Consider the following 21,557-nt stretch of genomic DNA (forward strand, 5'->3'; position numbering starts at 1 on the left):
ATTCCAGCAATGCAAATTATATTCTGGCGGGTAATTTGTATGAATTTTATGACCTAAATAAAAATTATACTTCACCAGCGTATAAGAGTAGATGCACATGAAAGTTAAAGTCGGATCTGGCGAGGTGCAGTAATGAGAAATCGAGTAGCATTGAAACAGCGTAGCAGGGTAATACTGTACTGTAATACTAAAAATGCTACTAAACATTAACACTTTGCCTCATGTAATAAAGAATAGGAAAACTACAAGAAAGATCCCATTATGGCAGCCATTAGATTTTCGTGAGCCAAAGGAATTGTGAGTAAATGGAAAGGCTCCTAGGCTTGCATACAGGTATGTCGCAAGGAACGTCATGCCAAATTTCAAGAATTTTATCCACCATATCATGATAATTTTGTTAAGCCATCTTGCTAAATACCTGACTTCCTCCCTCTCATGACAAAGGTTAGCAAAACAATAATAATAATCTTAAAGAATTGCCTTTATTAAAATAATGGTTCTTCACAAAGTAAACATGATGCAAAAACATTGAAATAAATCACCCTTGATAAATATTATTCTCAAGTAAAGGTGTGAGCTGTACTTACTGATACAGGTGTGAGCTGTACTTACTGATACCACACTTACAAAAATTTATCAAGATACTGTAGTACTGTACTTGTATATTAAGTTGTTTATGACCTCTCTAGACAATCACTGCTTAGGTTATTGATATATTCTTAACTAAACAACTTCTGGTAAGCCAAAACACATTTACTGAGACCTTGTTCCTTTCTCCTCAGCATATTTGTAGTGAGTCCATGCTGTCTTGTTCAGTGACTTTGGTCCAGCCGTCCTCCTTGATGTGGTAAACTGGAGAAATGTCGAAAATATATAATAAATTTCAGCTAATATAACCTTAATAGTAAGATGAGTAGTGGTAGATGTGATGGATGAAAGATGGGGAGTAGTGGCAGATGTGATGGTTGAATGAAGATGAAAATTGGCAGATGTGATGGTTGAAGATGAGGAGTGAAATTGAGATGTGATCAGTTTGAAGATGAGGTGTGGCAGATGTGTTGGTTGAAGATGAGAGATGATGGCAGATGTGTTTGGTTGAAGATGAGGGTAGTGGTAGATGTGATGGTTGAAGATGGGGGTAGTGGTAGATGTGATGGTTGAAGATGAGGGTAGTGGTAGATGTGATGGTTAAAGATGAGGAGTAGTGGTAGATGTGATGGTTGAAGATGAGGTAGTGAAGTAGATGTGATGGTTGAAGATGAGGGAGTGGTAGTGATGTGATGGTTGAAGATGAGAATTAGTGGTAGATGTGATGGTTGAAGATGAGGGTAGTGGTAGATATGATGGTTTGAAGATGAGGGTAGTGGTAGGTGATGGTTGAAGATGAGGTGGTAAGTAGATGTGATGGTTTGAAGATGAGGGTAGTGGTAGATGTGATGGTTGAAGATGAGGGGTGAGTGGTACAGATGTGATGGTTGAAGATGAGGAGTGATGTGGTAGATGTGATGGTTGAAGATGAGGGTGTAGTGAGGTAGATGTGATGGTTGAAGATGAGGAGGATGGTGGAGTGTGATGGTTGAAGATGAGGGCGAGTGGGCTGGCTGGGCTAAGTTCAGAGGGTAGGGAGGCGAGTGTGGTAGATGTGATGGTTGTAGAAGATGAGGTAGTGGTAGATGTGTGATGGTTGAAGATGGGGTAGTCGTAGATGTGATGGTTGAAGATGAGAATGATGTGGTAGATGTGATGGTTGAAGATGGGGGTAGTGGTAGATGTGTTGGTTGAAGATGAGGGTAGTGGTAGATGTGATGGTTGAAGATGAGGGGTAGTGGTAGATGTGATGTGGTTGAAGATGAAGTTAGTGGTAGATGTGAGTGGTTGAAGATGAGGATAGTGGTAGATGTAGATGTAAGTTTGAAGATGAGGGGGTGGTGGTAGATGTGATGGTTTGAAGATGAGGTAGTGGTAGATGTGATGGTTGAGAGAGATGAGGGGGTAGTGGTAGATCTTAGTGGTTGAAGATGGGGAGTGAGTGGTAAGATGTGATGGTTGAAGATGAGGATAGTGGTAGATGTGATGGTTGAAGATGAGGGGTGATGGTAGGCGTGGTGGTTGAAGATGAGGGTAGTGGCAGATGTGGTTTGAAGATGGGGGTAGTGAAAGTAGATGCGTGGGTTGAAGATGAGGATAGTGGTAGATGTAGTGGTTGAAGATGAGGGTAGTGGTAGGTCTTGATGGTTGAAGATGAGGGTGAGTGGTAGATGCTCAGTGGTTGAAGATGGGGGGTAGTGGTAGATGTGATGGTTGAAGATGGGGTGAGTGGTAGATGTGTTGGTTGAAGATGGGATAGTGGTGGGTGATCGCGTGGTTGAAGATGAGGTGAGTGGTAGATGTGATGGTTGAAGATGAGGGTAGTGGTAGATGTGATGGTTGAAGATGAGGGTAGTGGTGAGTCCTTGATGGATTTGAAGATGAGGGGTAGTGGTAGGTCTTGATGGTTGAAGATGAGGGTAGTGGTAGATGTGAGTGGTTGAAGATGAGGAGTAAGTGGTAGATGTGATGGTTAGAAGGCAGGGATAGTGGTAGATGTAATGGTTGAAGATGAGGGAGTAGTGGTAAGATGTGATGGTTGAAGATGGGGGTAGTGGTAGATGTAATGGTTGAAGATGAGGAGTGGTGGTAGATCATAATGGTTGAAGATGAGGATAGTGAGTAGATGTAATGGTTGAAGATGAGGGGTAGTGGTAGAATGTAGTGGTTGAAGATGAGGGTGTGGCAGGATGTGTTTGGTTTAGAAGATGGGGGTGAGTGAGGTAGATGTGATGGTTGAAGATGAAATTAGTGGTAGATGTGATGTGGATTTGAAGATGGGGGTAGTGTGTAGATGTGATGGTTGAAGATGAGGGTAGTGGTAGATGTGATGTGGTTTGAAGATGAGAGATTAGTGGTAGATGTGATGGTTGAAGATGAGGGTAGTGGTAGATGTGATGGGTTGAAGATGAGGATAGTGGCAGATGTGTTGGTTGAAGATGAGGATAGTGGTAGATGTGATGGTTGAAGATGAGGTGATGGTAAGTGTGATGGACTGAAGATGGGGATAGTGGTAGATGTGATGGTTGAGAGATGGGGGTAGTGGTAAAGATGTGATGGTTGAAGATGAGATTAGGTGGTGGGTGATGTGGTTTGAAGATGAAGTCGTGGTAGATGTGATGGTTAGAAGATATGGGGTGAAAGTATTGGTAGATGTGATGGTTGAAGATGGGGATAGTGGTAGATGTGATGGTTGAAGATGAGGTGATGAGTAGAATGTGATGGTTGAAGATGAGGTGCGTGAGTAGATGTGATGGAACTGAAGATGAAGGGGTAGTGGTAGATGTGATGGATTTGAGAAGATGAGGATGGTGGTGAGAATGTGTTCATTTGAAGATGAGATGGTGGTAGATGTGATCTGGTTGAGATGGGGGAGTAGTGGTAGATGTGATGGTTAGAAGATGGGGGTGAGTGGTAGATGTGATGGTTGAAGATATGAGGGTAGTGGTAGATGTTGGTTGAAGATGAGGGTAGTGGTAGATGTGTTGGTTGAAGATGAGGGCGTGTGTTAGATGTGATGGTTGAGAGGGTGAGGGTAGTGGTAGATGTGTGTTGGCGTTGAAGATGGGGTAGTGGTAGATGTGTTGGGGTTGAAGATGAGGATAAATGGTAGTCAAGTGGTTGAAGAATGAGGGAGTAGTGGTAGATGTGTTGGTTGAAGATGAGGGTAGTGGTAGATGTGTTGGTTGAAGATGAGGTAGTGAAAGGTAGATGCTGATGGTTGAAGGAGTGTGAGGGTAGTGGTAGATGTGTTGGTTGAGAGATGGGGATGGTGGTAGATGTGATGGTTGGAAGGTGAGGGTAGTGGTAGATGTGATGGTTGAAGATGAGGTAGTGGTAGATGAGGGATGGTGGTAGATGGGGATGTGGTGGTAGATGGGATGAGTGGTAGATGTGATGGTTGAAGGGTAGGATGAGTGGTAGATGTGTTGGTTGAAGATGGGGTAGTGGTAGATGTGATGGTTGAAGATGGGGAATTAATGGTAGATGTGATGGTTGAAGATGGGGTAGTGGTAGATGTGTTGGTTGAAGATGAGGTGAAGTGGTAGATGTGATGGTTGAAGATGAGGGTAGTGGTAGATGTGATGGTTAAAGATGAGGAGTAGTGGTAGATGTGATGGTTGAAGATGAGGTAGTGGTAGATGTGTTGGTTGAAGATGAGGGTAATGGTAGATGTGATGGTTGAAGATGAGGTAGTGGTAGATGTGTTGGTTGAATGAGGATGATAGTGGTAAGATGTGTTGGTTGAAGATGAGGGAGTAGTGGTAGATGTGATGGTTGAATGAGGGTAATGGTAGATGTGATGGTTGAGATATGGGGGTGAGTGGTAGATGTGATGGTTGAAGATGAGGGTGAAGTGGTAGATGTGATGGTTGAAGATGAGAGATGGTGGTAGATGTATGATGGTTGAAGATGAGGGTGAACAGGTACAGATGTGATGGTTGAAGATGAGAGTAGTGGTAGATGAGGTAGTGGTAGATGGGGTAGTGGTAGATGTAGGTGGTTGAAGATGAGAGTAGTAGTAGATGTAGTGGTTGAAGATGAGGTGAGAGTGGTAGATGTGATGGTTGAAGATGGGGGTGAGTGGTAGATGTATTTGGTTGTGAAGATGGGGGAACAGTGGTAGATGTGGTGGTTGTGAAGATAGAGTAGTGGTAGATGGGGATAGTGGTAGATGTGATGGTTGAAGATGTAGTGGTAGATGCTTGATGGTTGAAGATGGAGTGGTGGTAGATGTGATGGTTGGAAGATGCCAGTGGTAGATGGGGATAGTGGTGATCTTGGTGGTTGAGATGGGGGTAGTGTGAATAGCAGTGGTTGAAGATGAGAATGGTGAAATGTGATGGTTGAAGATGAGGGGTATTGAGTAGATGTGATGGTTGAAGATGAGGGGTAGTGGTAGATGTATGATGGTTGAAGATGAGGATAAATGGGTAGATGTAATGGTTGAAGGTGAGAGATGAGTGGTATGAATGTGATGGTTGAAGATGAGGGTAGTGGTAGATGTAATGAAAGTTTGAAGATGAGGTGAAGTGGTAGATGTAATGGACTGAAGATGAGGATAGTGGTAGAAGATGTAATGGTTTGAAGATGGGGTAGTGGTAGATGTGTGATGGTTGAGAGATGAGGGGTGGTGGCAGGTCTTTATTTGGTTGAAGATGAGAACAGTGGTAGATGTGATGGTTGAAGATGAAGATGAAAGGTATGGTAGATGTAGTGTGGTTAGCAGAAGATGAAATTAAGCCGGTAGATGCTGATGGACAAGAATGAGGTAGTGGTAGATCTTGATGAACAGAAGATGAGGGTAGTGGTAGATGTGATGGATTTGAAGATGAGGATGGTGGCAGATGTGTTGGTTGAAGATGAGGATAGTGGTAGATGTGATGGTTGAAGATGGGGGGGTGAGTGGTACTTAGATGTGATGGTTGAAGATGAGGATAGTGGTAGATGTGATGGTTGAAGATGAGGGTAGTGGTAGATGTGATGGTTGAAGATGAGGAATTAGTGGTAGATGTGATGGTTGGAAGATGGGGGTGCATTAGTGGAATGTGATGGTTGAAGATGGGGGTGAAGTGTGGTAGATGTGATGGTTGAGGTAGGGATAGTGGTAGATGTGATGGTTGAAGATGAGGGTAGTGGTAGATGTGATGTGGTTGAAGATGAGGGTGCGTGGTAGATGTGATGGTTGAAGATGGGGGTAGTGGTAGATGTGATGGTTGAAGATGAGATAGTGGTAGATGTGATGGTTGAAGATGAGGATAGTGGTAGATGTGATGGTTGAAGATGGGGGGTAGTGGTAGATGTGATGGTTGAAGATGGGGGTAGTGGTAGATGCTTGATGGTTGAAGATGGGGGTAGTGTGGTAGATGTGTTGGTTGTGAAGATGAGGGGTAGTGGTAGATGTGTTGGTTGAAGATGGGGGTGGTAGGTAGATGTGATGGTTGAGAGGTGAGGGTAGTGGTGGATGTGTTGGTTGAGAAGTGGGGTAGTGGTAGATGTGTTGGTTGAAGATGAGGATAGTGGTAGAGATGTGATGGTTGAAGATGAGGGGTGAGTGGTAGATGTGTTTGGTTGAAGATGGGGATGGTGGTAGATGTGATGGTTGAAGGTGAGGGTAGTGGTAGATGTGTTGGTTGAAGATGAGGATGGTGGTAGATGTGGATGGTTGAAGGTGAGGGTAGTGGGTAGATGTGATGGTTGAAGATGAGGGTAGTGGTAGATGAGGATAGTGGTAGATGGGGATGGTGGTAGATGTGGATAGTGGTAGATGTGATGGTTGAGAAGATGGGGATAGTGGTAGATGTGTTGGTTGAAGATGGGGGTAAGTGGTAGATGTGATGGTTGAAGATGAGGTAATGGTAGGTGTTAGTGGTTGAAGATGAGGGGTAGTGGTAGATGTGTTGGTTGAAGATGAGGTGAGTGGTAGATGTGATGGTTGAAGATGAGGGTATTGGTAGATGTGATGGTTAAAGATGAGGGTAGTGGTAGATGTGATGGTTGAAGATGAGGGGTGGTGGGTAGATGTGTTGGTTGAAGATGAGGGGTAATGGTAGATGTGATGGTTGAAGATGGGGGGTAGTGGTAGATGTGTTGGTTGAAGATGAGGATAGTGGTAGATGTGTTGGTTGAAGATGGGGGTAGTGGTAGATGTGATGGTTGAAGATGGGGGTAATGGTAGATGAGTGGTTGAGAAGATGAGGTAGTGGTAGGTTGATGGTTGAAGATGGGGGTAGTGGTAGATGTGATGGTTGAAGATGAGGTAGTGGTAGATGTGATGGTTGAAGATGAGGGTAGTGGTAGATGTGATGGTTGAAGATGAGAGTAGTGGTAGATGAGGTAGTGGTAGATGAGGATGGTGGTAGATGTGGTGGTTGAAGATGAGATTAGTGGTGGTAGATGTGATGGTTGAAGATGGGGTAGTGGTAGATGTGATGGTTGAAGATGAGGGTAGTGGTAGATGTGTTGGTTGAGGTAGGGGTAGTGTGGTAGATGTGGTGGTTGAAGATGAGAGTAGTGGGTAGATGAGGATAGTGGTAGATGTGATGGTTGGTGAGGGTAGTGGTAGATGTGATGGTTGAAGATGAGGGGTAGTGGTAGATGTGATGGTTGAAGATGGAGTAGTGGTAGATGAGGATAGTTGTAGATGTGATGGTTGAAGATGAGAGTAGTGGTAGATGTGATGGTTGAGATGGGGTGGTGGTGATGTGATGGTTGAAGATGAGGGGTGGTGGTAGATGTGGTGGTTGAAGATGAGAGTAGTGGTAGATGAGGATAGTGGTAGATGTGATGGTTGAAGATGAGAGTGAGTGGTGGATGAGGATAGTGGTAGATGTGTGATGGTTGAAGATGAGGGTGGTGGTAGATGTGATGATTGAAGATGAGGGTAGTGGTAGATGTGGTGGTTGAAGATGAGAGTAGTGGTGGATATGGGGATAGTGGTAGATGTGATGGTTGGGAATGAGGAGTAGTGGTAGATGAGGATGGTGGTAGATGTGATGTGGTTGAAGATGAGGGTAGTGGTAGGGGTGATGGTCGAAGATGGGGTGAGTGGTAGATGAGGGGTGAGTGTTAGATGTGGTAGTGGTAGATGTGATGGTTTGAAGATGAGGGTAGTGGTAGATGTGTTTGGTTGAAGATGGGGGTGGTGGTAGATGTGTTGGTTGAAGATGGGGTGAGTGGTGGGGTGATGGTCGGAAGAGGGGTGAGTGGTAGGATGGGGGTAGTGGTAGATGTGATGGTTGAAGATGAGGGGGGTAGTGGTAGATGTGTTGGTTTGAAGATGAGGTAGTGGTAGATGTGGTGTTTGAAGATGAGGGTAGGTGGTAGGTGTGTTGGTTGAAGGGTGAGGTAGTGGTATATATATATATATATATATATATATATATATATATATATATATTTTCATCAGTTCTTTTAAAAAAAAATTCATGACTTGTTATAATCTCTCTTAAGATCAGAGATTTCACATTTAGTAGAAACTTGATCAATTTAATCACATGCAGAGGTTAGCAAGGGGACAGTGGAGCTTTTGATGGACAGGAGTTTCTGGCTTCTATAGGCAAGGGGTCTGTGTAACTGAGACCAGGAAGACATGCATAACATCAGAGAAAGTCGACCTTCTGGGAGTAGTAGTGAAGGTGATGATTGGGTAGAAATTCCTACTGTACCACAAAATTGAAAAACTTAGAAATAAAAAATGTCAAATAGGCAACAAACAGTATAGCCACCACATTCATACATGACATTGTCATTCATACATTATCTGCTCGCTCACCTCTAACGACACCACCAGAGTAAGCATCACGGTGTGTGGCGTGGTATATGGCTGGCATGCTCTTGAGCCTCTGCATCAGTCATATCCCAACGATAGCCAGAGTCTAATACAATAGCATATAGATAGATCCAGAACCAACACTGAAGACATTGCCTGGCATACGGTTTCCATCATTATCAACATAGTAGAAGACCTGGACCTAGAATTTTCAAAGCAGCATTATTTCAATCTCACATTTAAGTTACATAATCAAATTCTACTTTAATATTTTACTATGAATCAAATTCTACTTTAATACAATACAGGTTGATCATCAAAAATCCAGCAATCGATAAACGAACCTTCAGTTTTCGGCATGGATTTGGAATACATTTTCAAAATTTCTTTGTTTATTTAATGAATATATGTTTTAGCTCATAAAATTCATACAAATTACCGGAGAATATAATTTACATTGCTGGAATTCTTAGAATTTGATGATCATTTGAATATAAACATCATAGATTTTCATTAGACATACAAATTTTGAATATAATGTTTACTCTGAGTAAATATATTTATCTTTTTGTACCAAAATATATGACATTTATATTCAAAATATTCCTGGTCTTACAAGAAATCCAGCAATGTCAATTATATTATCCTAACAAGTGTTTAATTTTCTTTGTTTAAGGACTGTACAGGTAGTCATTTTCTGTTAAAATTATACAAAAATATAACCATCAGTTTTCGGCATTTTCGAAAATCCAGCACTCCTCAGGTCGAGGTTGCGGATTTTTATATAGTCAACCTGTACAGGATTTCTTTTAAAACATGCAATAACCTGCCTTTGGAGAAATACTGTACAAGACATAGCATAGTATAAAATAATTCCAGTAACTCACCTTCTTGTCCCAACCAGCTATCATCACACCCATAGAAAGTCCATAACCCTTGTACTGATAGACCATGTTAGCCAGTAGCTTGGGCGGCTGCAACTGAATTCTTTCACGGTTCCTAAAATAGACTAGAGCATTAGTCCATTGAAAAATATATAAAACAATTATATACAGGTTTTCTGAGAAAATGCTGTACAAAGATATCAGGTTCCACCAACATACTTTTACTTCCAAATTCCACATTTTATCTTATAACTCTACCTTTATTAAAAATAAATATTTTTTTTTAGCAGGATTAGCCACCGGGCAGCACATCGGGCATGGAGTGAAAATTTAATAATAATAAATAATGATAGTAATAATAATAATAATAATAATAATAATAAATAATAATAATAATAATAATAATAAAACACTGTAATTATAATAATGATAATAAAAGAAATAAAAATAAAAAAATAAATAAAAATTAATATGCAATTTCCCGCCTAATGCGGTTTTTTCATTAACGTTTTTCATATCTGATGCCTTAAAGCTGAACTTTCATATATGGATTTTTCACATATCTTGTGAGTGTCAAAACACTATTTTTAGATTTGCCCACACCTGCCTGACTGCCTGTTTTAGCTCATAAAATTCATACAAATTACCAGGCCAGAATATAATTTACATTGTGGAATTCTTATAATTTGGTGATCATTTTGAATATAAACATCATATATTTTGCTTTAAACTTACAATTTTTAGATAAAAATTTTTCTCTGAAGTAACTATGGTATCTTTTGTCCAAATTATATGACATTTATATTCAAAATATTCCTAGTCTTACAAGAATCCAGCAATGTCAATTATATTATCCTAGTTTGAAGTATTATTTATTAAAATTTAGTGGTTATCCACCTCACTCCTGATTGTGTTCTCTGCCTCACTGAGTTATCCCACCTCACTCACAGTTGTGTTCTCTGGACCTCACCAGGGAAAGGCCGCAGGGTTAGCTCCAGAGGATAATTATCAGATATGGCCACAGTGATATGTGCGTGTCTTGGGTATGAGAGTTTGCTGACCAAACCTGGAGTGGTCCACTGGAAGAATTGGCGAGGGCCAAGTTAGAAATTGGAGAGGCTGGAGAACCTGAAATTACGAAAGAGCTGGGCGGTTAAAAGGAGAGGCTGCTGGACGAGTAAAGCCAGTGTCTGGACGTAAAAATTGGAAAGTCGTGTGAGTAGGCAGGACCAAGCTGGTGAAGAAGCACTCAAAGGATACGCCAACAACGCATAACAATAGTTAAGTGTACCAACCTGCTTCAGTCCTTGATAGACGCACTGGACGTAGTACAGTCAGGGCAGGGATGACAAGGAAGGTATAAAACTTTTAATTGTTGGTGACTCACAGGTAAGGTATACATGGACAGGGCCTTTTGCAGTAAAAACAAAATAGGATGAGGGTGTGTTTATGAGCTGGGGTGGGGGATATAGTTGACAGGATGGACAATATCTTGTCTGCATGAACAAAAACTCCATTATCTGCCCCCAGCAGGAGGCAAATGATATTGGCCGGTGTAGGAGCCGAGGAACTTCTTTGATAAGTTCAAGGCAGCCAGCAGATCGACAGACTAGGAGGGATCCCTATCATACGCGGGTCCTGCCTAGAAGGAGAGAAGCAAGGAAAGAATGTTTTATGCTGAAAGAATCAACACCTTGACAGATATTGCAAGTCAATATCAGTCCCATTCATTGACAATCAGGGCCAAATTCTGGCAGCAGAAGGACCTTTATGCTAGGATGGGGTGCACCTGTTCAGGATGGAGTAGCAACCCTGGCTGGGCCAGAGGAAGGCCCAAAAGATATCAAGTCTTTAAACCGCTAAGAGAACATAGGAGCACGGGGCAGGAGGAGACTGCAGGAGCGGTAAACAAGGCGTAAAGATTACAGGGAAATAGTGTTAGGGAATGATGACAAAACTAAATTAGACAGGGAGTTTAAACTAAACGCTGTAAGGGAAGGACCCAGAACACGTAATTAACTTAAATGTATACACAATAGAAGTATGAGAAACAAAATGGATGATATTATGCCTTGCATCAAGAAATTTCCTATATAATTGCATTCACTGAAACATGGACAACCTAGACACACGTGGAATTACCAGTCGTATCACCAAATTATGGTTACAAACTGTTCCATACCATATAGGCAGACCAGGAAAGGAGGCGGAGTGAAAACGGCGTTAGGATACAATCTGAAGTGCAGCAAATATGAAATAAAAACCTGAGAGGAATACAGAAACACTGACAGAATTACGACGGTCGAAAAATTAATCACAGGGGTAATATATAGACCCCAATCTTGATAGAAGGCCACGAGCAACTTATCTAAGATGAATGCGCAGGGTCGCATACACAACAATAACAAAGTCGTATAGTAGCGCACTTTAACCTTGGCCAAATAGGATTGACTGTCCTTACGTGGTGTTCCAGAATCAGAGGATTTTCGAGATTTATCCAGGACTGTTTCTAAGTCAATGATATAAATCCCAACCCACATCGGGTATTAATACATTGACGTGAAGCCCTGACTAACAGAGAAAACCTCATTAGCAATGTGTCGAGGTAGGAAACTTAACTTGCAAACAGCTGCATCACAAAGAAATTCGATTCCAGTTAGATTTTCAGGCAGACGAAGTAAGTGTACCCACCAAAGTGCCTAGATTGTGAAGGCAACTTAAAGCTTAAAGAGGCAGCTGGAGAGGGGGCGTCATGGAACCTGACAGAATATTAATTTAATTGATAATTACATCTGAGATTGTAACGATAATTTAAATAGTGAGTTACTTAATGCACAAAGGCAGAACATACCATACAAAAAAACTCAGATCAGACAACAATGACCCTAAAATGGATAAACAATTATTTAAAGAACATCACTAATTCAAAGGAAGGCTATAGGTAGAAGGATAAATTGCGCGTAAATTCACCGGGACTATTATAGGCATACAGAGTTAAAAAACCGAGAGGCTAGAAAGCAAAGAGGAATAATGAGTGTAGATAGCAAGGAGTGCACAAAACCCAAAGGATTCTACCAAAATGTATCAAACTAAAACACGAGAAAAGATTGGACCAACACGGTCAGACTCGCCAGCTCACTGATAACGACGGAGAATGAGCAATAATTTGAATAAATATTTTTGGAAGCTACCAATGTAGTACCTAAACATGATACCCGGGAGGCACCGACTTATTCAGAGATAGTGAAGAAAAAACAAATTAAGTGAGATAGAGGGACTAGTAAACGGCGTTAGTAAGCAACAGACAAACCAAGCCTAATAAGTCACCTGGTCCTGATGAGATATCGCTGGAGCATTAAGCGAATGCAAGGAAGAGCTTAGTATGCTTCTTTAGCAAAGTTGTTTAACATGTCCTTAAAAAACAGGTGTAGTAACCAGAATCCTGGAGGATAGCGTAATGTAATAATCGATGCCAAGAAGGATAGATCACTATCCTCTGTTAACCACCGCCCAATCAGTCTAATATCATTAGTAGGGCAAATTACCGGAAGCAATCATTTCAAACTCATCGAAATCACCTGGAGAAGCACCGATTGGATCGGCGATTCCCAGCACGGCTTCACAAGCGGACGCTCTGCCTAACTAATCTATTAACATTCTTTTCACCGTCAATCAGCATCAGGCACAATTATGATGTGGTATATCTCACCAGCAGCTCGGCGAGAGTCCCCACCACTAGAAAGGTAGCCTGCGGCATCGCTGCACATCCTTAAATGGATTAGGGCGTGGTTACAGGACAGGAAACAGCGAGTGAGCATTAACGGCACTAAGTCCCATTGGAGCAACGTCACAAGTGGAGTTCCCCAAGGCTCAGTACTTGGACCATTATTATTTATTATATACATAAACGACATAGATATCGGCATAGACAGCAACATAAGTAAATTTGCTGATGACACTAAAATAGGACGTGTTATCAAATCTGACGAGGACTCGGCAAAACTACAGGAAGATCTAAACAAATTTTTCGAATGGTCTGAAAAATGGCAGATGAAATTCAATGTCGACAAATGTAAAGTACTCAGTATAGGAGATGTAAACAGGGAAACCAGATACCAGATGAACAACGATGCCATAGAGAAATCCGACTGTAGAGAGATTTAGGAGTAATGATAAGGAACCTTAAGCCAAGTAAACAATGTGTTTTTGCTCGTAACAAGGCTAATAAAGTACTTGGGTTCATACAAAGGAGTGTTAGTTACAAGACTAGCGAGGTCATCCTAAAACTGTATCTTGCTCTTGTGAGACCACACCTGGATTACGCAGTTCAGTTCTGGTCACCGTATTACAGAATGGATATAGAATCCTTGGAAAGAATACAGAGGAGAATGACAAGACTAATCCCGGGCATTAGGAACCTTGAGTATAGAGACAGGTTAAAGCATCTTAATTTGCACTCCCTCGAGAGACGTAGAGCGAGGGGCGACCTGATAGAGGTGTATAAGTGGAAGACAGGGCTAAACAAAGGGGACATTACAAAGGTACTCAAATTATCCAACCAGGTGCGAACTCGTAACAATGGTTTTAAATTAGACAAATTTAGATTTAGGCGTGAAATAGGTAAACACTGGTTTGGAAACAGAGTAGTGGATGAATGGAACAAGTTACCAAATATCATCATTAACTCGAATACGCTGAATTGCTTCAAAAATAGGTTGGATGCTCATATGAGCAATAGGGGTTGGGTGTAAACGGGACTGCCCAGTATGGGCCAATAGGCCCGCTGCAGTTTCCTCCATTCTTATGTTCTTATGTTCTTATGTTCTTATCTCCTTGGGACGGTTGGTGGGGGTGGGGGAGGAGGGACCGACCGACCATCTGTTAGCCGGCTGTGTAGTGTGAGAGGGAGGGAGTTGAGTCCATTATTTGAATGGACATTAACTTGGCGACTGTATTTCTCTATTTCTCTTAAGTATTAATTGTGTGCATGTACCATCATAAAATTAAGATGTTATTTTTACTACAACATAGGTATGTGCCTTCAAAAAGTGGAGTTTGGGGGTCGGGCCGGTTTCTATTGGAATTAATCCCATATGTTCTGTTGTTCACTTAACGCGGATTTCACTTAACGCGGGACCCTCTGGGTTCAATTGACCGCGTTAAGTGGGGTACAACTGTATGTATGTTGTGTTGTCAATGGTAAGAGAAATAATTAAGACCCTGCAATTGTGTGTAAATGAGGCAGAAAGTCAAATCAGTAACCTGGGACTTGGTCACAATTTTTTGTGATGCCATATGGCAGCAGGGTCCACCATTAGACAATACATTATGCTTCCAATATTTTCCCAGGCGGTAGTACCTCCCTGTTTAGTAGCTGCCTACTACCTGTTACCTATAATTAAAATAAACAATGAGGCAAATGGCCGAGTGACTGTGCCGGTGGAGACTACAGTACAGTGGTCCCTCGGTTAAAGAGCGCCTCGGTTAACGAGATTTCGGTTAACGAGATTCTTAACTTCGGTTAACGAGCAATCCCTCGATTAACGAGTTTCTTATGAGCCAACCTGAACATGTTTTCGCTTGCATTTGGCGGTCCACCAGCTGTAGTATTAGTCCGCCAATACAGTAATCGGTTCTAGGGCTCAAATTCCTTACCATTTTAGCAAATATCAAGAAGTTTATACTACCGGGTATTCAAAAATTTTAAAAGTTTAATATTAATTTTTTTAGTCATTTTAACAATTATTGAACATAATTGAAGGTAGGGTCACTAGTTTGTGGCACGCCATCCAGCCTGCCAACACAGCATAGAGGCGTCAGTCTTTGTGTCTTTTCAGTGGAGGTAACATCTTGCTTGAGACTCTCTTCAACTAAATGCTTTTTTTCTGTGTTTCCAAGCAAATTATTGGTCATTTTGAAATTTATTTTACATTTTGACAATATATAATGCAGTGCAGTGTTGATTTAAAGAAAATAATCTTGAATTACACCAAGAGAACTAAAATTTTATGGGTGAAATGGCACCATGGGTTGACTTCTCTTCCACCCCAATGCCTTCTCTTCTCCCTTCTCCTCCACCCCCATTCTAATTCCCATCATCATCATCATCCAGGAGCCTTCTACATACACACCTCAAAGTAAGTGTACTTTTCTACCTTTTTGGGTGAATTTAGGCAATTTTCGGTGAGCTGGAACCAATTACCCAAAAACCCATTGAAACAATGGTTTCGGTTAACGAGCAACCTTCTAGAACGGATTGTGCTCGTTAACCGAGGGACCACTGTACTTATCCCCAGTCAATTTGACAAGTCATATGGTGATTGTAAGAGAATGATGACATATTGAAAGATTATTTACAGACTTAATAACATTGCTAGTGGTAAAGAATAATGAAGTTAGTGTAATATGTAAGTGTATTGGCAGTAAAAAAAAATGCATTTTTAGCAAACTTTCATTATTATAGTACAGTACTTAGGAAAAATTACAAAAATGGGTGAAAAATTCACAATTTAGGTTTTTTCATTCATAAAACAAATCACTGGATTTTTTTTTTAATATTTCAAATTTTCATAAATCAAGGACTGCTTGTACTGTACACTACAGTTATAGTCAACCAGGGTTGGGGTGCATGATATTTTTCTATGGGTACATGGAACGAATGGGGTGTATGGCATGGACAGTGTTCATAGGGGTGTACTACAGTTATTTCAATGTACCGTATATGCAGCTAATGCTCACAAGTTTGTCTTAATTTCCATTACTGCACAGTATGTTATGAGCTGGTACAGCTGCCCAACTGTCATACTGTACTGTTTCCAGATGGCAATGTGCACTCTTCTTGTATGTACGCTAATATCAGCATCAGCAAGACGCTAAAGTGACAAAGAGTACGATATACCGTACAGTATGTGTAATCTTAAAAATTTAAGACTAAATTTATTGAGTAGGGTCTACTATACAAAAACAGTCTTGGGTTATCACACATTGTTCCCCTACAGTATGTGCCTCCCCCCCTATAATTTATTGAGTAGGGCCTACTATACAAAAACAGTCTTGGGTTATCACACACTGTTCCCCTACAGTATGTGCCTCCCCCCCTATAATTTATAGAGTAGGGCCTACTGAACAAAAACAGTCTTGGGTTATCACACATTGTTCCCCTACAGTACGTGCCTCCCCCCCTATAATTTTGACGCCAACTACTGTGCCATTATAATTTAGATTGACAATACTGTAGTGTAATTTTTTGTGTAATATTTTCAAGGTACAGTACTACTTTTTGAAGAGATAAAACAAATTAGTTTTTCCTTGTACAAATAGTATATTTGCTCATTGACTGTGGTGCATATATGTTTTATATTTAGAATATTTGATATTGCATTTGAACATACAGTACAGTATAACAGAATTAGAATAGTAGATAACTGGCCAAATTGGATTTTTTTCCTAACAGAAGGCTATTTTTAAGTATTTCAAGAAAAATGTTGTTACTGAACATGAAAGGTCAAATGCAGGTGATGGAAACTTGACTGTCACTCATTCTGACGAGGAACAGCATGACCAGCCAGCTGGAATAGCCATGTCACAGCCTAAGATAAGAGGTGAAAGTGGTGGAAAGTGCATCATTCATCAAAGTCGAAGGGACGTAAGTGGAATAATGACTATGTCAAGTACGGATTTTATTTACTCAAGGAAGAAGAATTAAATCCATATCCAGCCACTCAGTGTCTCTTCTGTTCGGTGAAGTATCAAAAGCCAAGTCTTGTACCTTCCAAGCCTTCCAAGCTACTTTCTCATAAAAACAAGGCAAAGGAGTTCTTCAGAGCAACCCTAGCTGAACTTTGAAAGCTACAAAGCTCTTTTGATAGCATTGTTGTCCATTGAGGAAAAGAAGAAAAGCCCCTACTAATGGCATCATTGAAAATAACACATGTTCTCATGATATCTACGAAGCCTTTCACTGAAGCAGAGAAAGTCATTCTTCCATGCTTGGAAATAGCTGCCCAGCATCTTCATGGGGCAAGAAAGCCATTGACAAGGTTCAGAATGTTACACTTTCAGACTCCTTGATGAAACGTCCATCTGTGGCAGTAGCTGAAGATATGAAGGATCAAATGCTCATGTAATTCAGAGGAACACCCTGCTATGGTCTGCAGTTTGACGAAGCCACTGACGTTGGAATGTAGCTCAACTTTTAACTTACTGCCACTTTCCTGATATTCAATCGAACAAAATAGTGGAACATTTCTTTCCTGCTTACCACTTGGTGCTCAGACAACAGCTGAGGTAATTTTCACCAAGGTAAATTATGGTCACGAATAATTTGAGCTGGTATAAATGTGCTTGTCACCACTGATGGACCTACAGCAATAACTGGATATAAAAATGGTGTTATTAGGAAAATTAAGGATGTTGCTCCCAATTGCTGTTGGATTCACTGCTTAATACAAAAGAAGGTACTGGCTGCCAAAAACTTACTGCCACATAAAACTGATGATGGATTTTGAGTAGAGAAAAAGGAGTTTGTGAATTGTGAACCCTTTTGTCTCAGCCAATGTCAGATCTGCCAATCTGGAATCATTAATGACTACTCTCTAGAACTATCCACTGATTCTGCCCAGAAGTCAGCATTCCAAGAATTCTCTTATGGAGATTTCTGGATCTCGCTTTTGGGAATTCTAGATTACCAAGGACTTGCCAAGAAGGCCATGACCATTCTTGTGTGGATGCCAACGATGTACAACAGGATCTCATGTTTCGTGACTAATTGGTACCGGTTTTAGAGTCGAGAAAGTTAAAATCGCAAAACGAGTGACATTGAAATACATATAAATAAGCCTAATCAGTTCTGCGGTGTCACCCAAACCCCCCTATAATGACCTACAACCCACAAAGAAAATGACATTACAGTAATGTATTCATACATATTATATTGTACATATTGTTGATAACAATAGATATATCCACTCATAATGTAGAATAACTTATCTTGATGGAGTCAGTGAAATGCTTGATGGGGCTGGTTAATGGGTTCTGAGGCAAGGAGGACTGATTATTGCTTCCTCCCTCCTCTACACCTCCTCTAACCTCAGCATCAAATCCCTCAAAGTCTTGAGGCAGCTCTTCCACCAGCAAGTCACCCAACAATTCAATATCATCATAGGTGGTGCCATCATCATCTCCTAAAGCGACATTTGCCAAGGCATTAACAGGCTGGGTCTTGCACAGGTACCGAGTAATAAGGGCCTGCTGACGAGCATTAACACGGGACATGTACAAGGCCTTATATTTATCCATACCCTTATGAAGGGCAGAGCACATAAGGTTCCGAGGATGATGCCTGGTATCGTATTCTTTAGTTGTTCACTGAGACGTGCTATGTTTGTGAGCAACTCAGTCAGCTGGTGTGTTGTAGGTTCACCAGGCTTAACGTCATCCTCTTGTATTGGTTGTTTTTCTTCATCCTCCTCCAACATTTCTTCAATTGTCGGTTGCTGCTGATGTTAACCAACGATTTCTTGCAAATCTTCAACCTGAACATCTGAAAATGCCGGTGCTGGGACTGAGCGCGCTGCCTCCACTGTGTCCATTAGTGTTGCTGCCACGGACTGCATCCCTCCGCTTGCCGTGGCCTGTTCTGCCCAACTTATCTCGGAGTTCATGAACAATGGCTTCCATGCGTGTAGCACTGTTGCAACATTAATCTTACGCCATGCCTCAACAATTCTGTCCACTGCATTTTTAATATTATATTTCTTCCAAAATTCACAAACTGATAACACTTCAAGGTTGTGGGGTGCAAAAAGACATTGTAACCCAAGCTTTCTTATTAGACTTCCAATAAACATTGAGCTGTGACAAAGTATTTGCATGACAGTAGGCTCTAGGATGGACAGCATGGTTAACAACCAGGGGTTTCATCAAAAAATCTCCACTTGCTGTGAATAAAACTGTAATCCTATCTTTTGAAGTCTTTACACCCCTTGCCTGTTTTTCTTCCTTGGCAATGAAGGTGGTCTTAGGTGAGCGCTTCCAGAAAATGCCAATTTCGTCACAATTGAAGATCTGGTCTCGGCAGTAACCACCCTCTTTCACAAGAGCTTGAAAAAAAGGTGGATATTTTTCTGCTGCTATGACATCAGCTGATGTACTCTCCCCATGGTAGTGGGCAAACTTGACTTCATAACACTTCTTAAAGGCAGTCAACCAACCAACAGAAGCATTGAACGGTGGTGGAGAGTTAACAAGTTTCTTCTGTGCAACTGCAGCATAATAAACATGTGCCTGATGCCTTATCTGTGGTCCAAACAGGTCGCCTTGCTCACAGTTTCTTCTTTTCCACCAACTTGTGAAGGTAATGTTCTGTGATAACTAACAGTAGGTTATGTTGTGAAGTATCGGAGAACGTCCTGCTACTAGAAAATCTTGAGAATATATTCAGAAAAGCAGTTAAGGCTTCCTTGTTCTTCTTTTAAGGGAAAGTATGATTGATTCGGGGCAGTTGAACCTAAGCATGATTTCACAGGTAAGAGCACCACTTTTGATCATTTCAAGGGTGTATTTCCTTTTCTTGACCCCTTTACGGTAGACACGCTTGGCTTGAGGCTTTCCTTGTTGACCTTATCTACCTCTATCATTACCACCAGAACCGCTCCCGACATTTACATTACGCACTTCACTCATCGTTAATACACAAGAATCGTTAATAGTTAAACAAGAATCTCATGAAAAGTAAGCACAATGGGTTATATAATCCAAGGTCACTGCACCACTCGTTCATTCAAAATAACTGCCGTTACGCTGTAAACAAAAAACACACGGTAGGTCGACGGATAACAAAAGACCGTGACAATGCTAGCGAAACTGGTAATGAAAATCGCTATTCTTGAGAGGCTGGAAATTTTGAAGGTGACATGAAGCATATGAATCGCGAATCTAAAACTGGCTAAACTTGAGAACCTACTGTACCTGGCTAAGAGAGGTTTCTCCAATCTGGTGGACATTAAAACTAAAAAGAGAAACCTGTTGCTCAATGTTGATTCTTTGATGAGTGAAATATGACTCATTTTGAAAATATGGTAGAAGTAATACAGCAGCAGGTCAGCCATATAATGGTGTGGTATTCACTGAAAGAATTGTAATTAATAATGTTCAATAAGTGGTGTACACAATAATACAACTTTTCAGTTCTAATATATTTTAGATATGTATCTTTATTTTTTTTAAATCTGAGACTTTTGTAGCTATTAGGTAAATGTTTTATTTTTCTATTTTATGTATAAAATGTGAGGTATAATTTGGCATTTTATGAGACTATTTTCTGTCTTAGTTTTCAAAGTAAAGCACAAAGGTGAAGCAAACATGAAAATATGTGGCAATTATCCTTTTGGGGTTCTTGAGTTTCACAAAACCTGGCTTAGAGTTCATGAGATTAGAAAAGGTTGAAGAACACTGCAGTGTACAGTATGCGTGAAGTAGAGTAAATGTGGCTTTACCTTCAATGTACTGTAACAATATATACTATTCATACATTCTGATACTTGTCGTACTTTAACATACAGTTTCACCCCAAGATGCATGGATTTCAACCCCTTGAAAATTTGCAAATACTTTACTAGAGGTTGGGAATCATGAATTTGGAGTTGGTATACATTTACAAACTCACGAACATGCAAAACTCATGAATCAAGAAACTATGAATATTGAGGGTCTACCATGTGCATGTTTTACGTCAGCAGTCTCTCCGCATGAACCTGTACATTCACAATATCTGCAGATATTAGCAGTCCCAAGTGCTTATACAAGGTTCACCAAATGCAACTCTACTGTCTAGTAATAATACATTAAAAAAGAAGCCCAGGGAAAAAAAAAAAAAAGACCAAACTTTGTCTCACTGCCTACATCAGTATTCACCTGATAGTTACAACACTGAATAAAAGTTTCTTACAGCTACTTCCCAACAAGTCATTTCTAATGCCAATGTTTACCTGAGCTCATAGATGCGGCACTGTTTGGCAAGGACACGCTCCCAGTAGGTACAGTCAGCAGCACCCCCAGCCATTGTTCCCAGCAGGTAAGGGTTGATTTCAATTATCTTCTTCACATTACCAGAACCTGTGAAATCCCAATATTATAATAAATATCATCATAATAGTAAGCAGAACAGCTGAGGTGTCTCTATGTGATATGGATCTCATGAGGATAAAAGTGAAATATTGCTGTAGAAACAATACAATACTGTACAAGGGTAAATCGATGGTAGGAGGGAGAAGGGAAGCTCAAGAACATGAAAGAATGGGGTAAAGGAAGCACTG

At 40.8% G+C, this 21,557-nt stretch overlaps 1 pseudogene; it reads right to left on the minus strand.

Moving 5' to 3' along the window:
* Positions 1 to 738: 738 nt before the first annotated feature.
* LOC121859384 overlaps positions 739 to 21,557 on the minus strand; it is a 44,584-nt pseudogene continuing 23,765 nt past the window's right edge.

This window comes from Homarus americanus, unplaced genomic scaffold, assembly GCF_018991925.1.
Source record: "Homarus americanus isolate GMGI-L3 unplaced genomic scaffold, GMGI_Hamer_2.0 scaffold7626, whole genome shotgun sequence".
NCBI lineage: Eukaryota > Metazoa > Arthropoda > Malacostraca > Decapoda > Nephropidae > Homarus > Homarus americanus.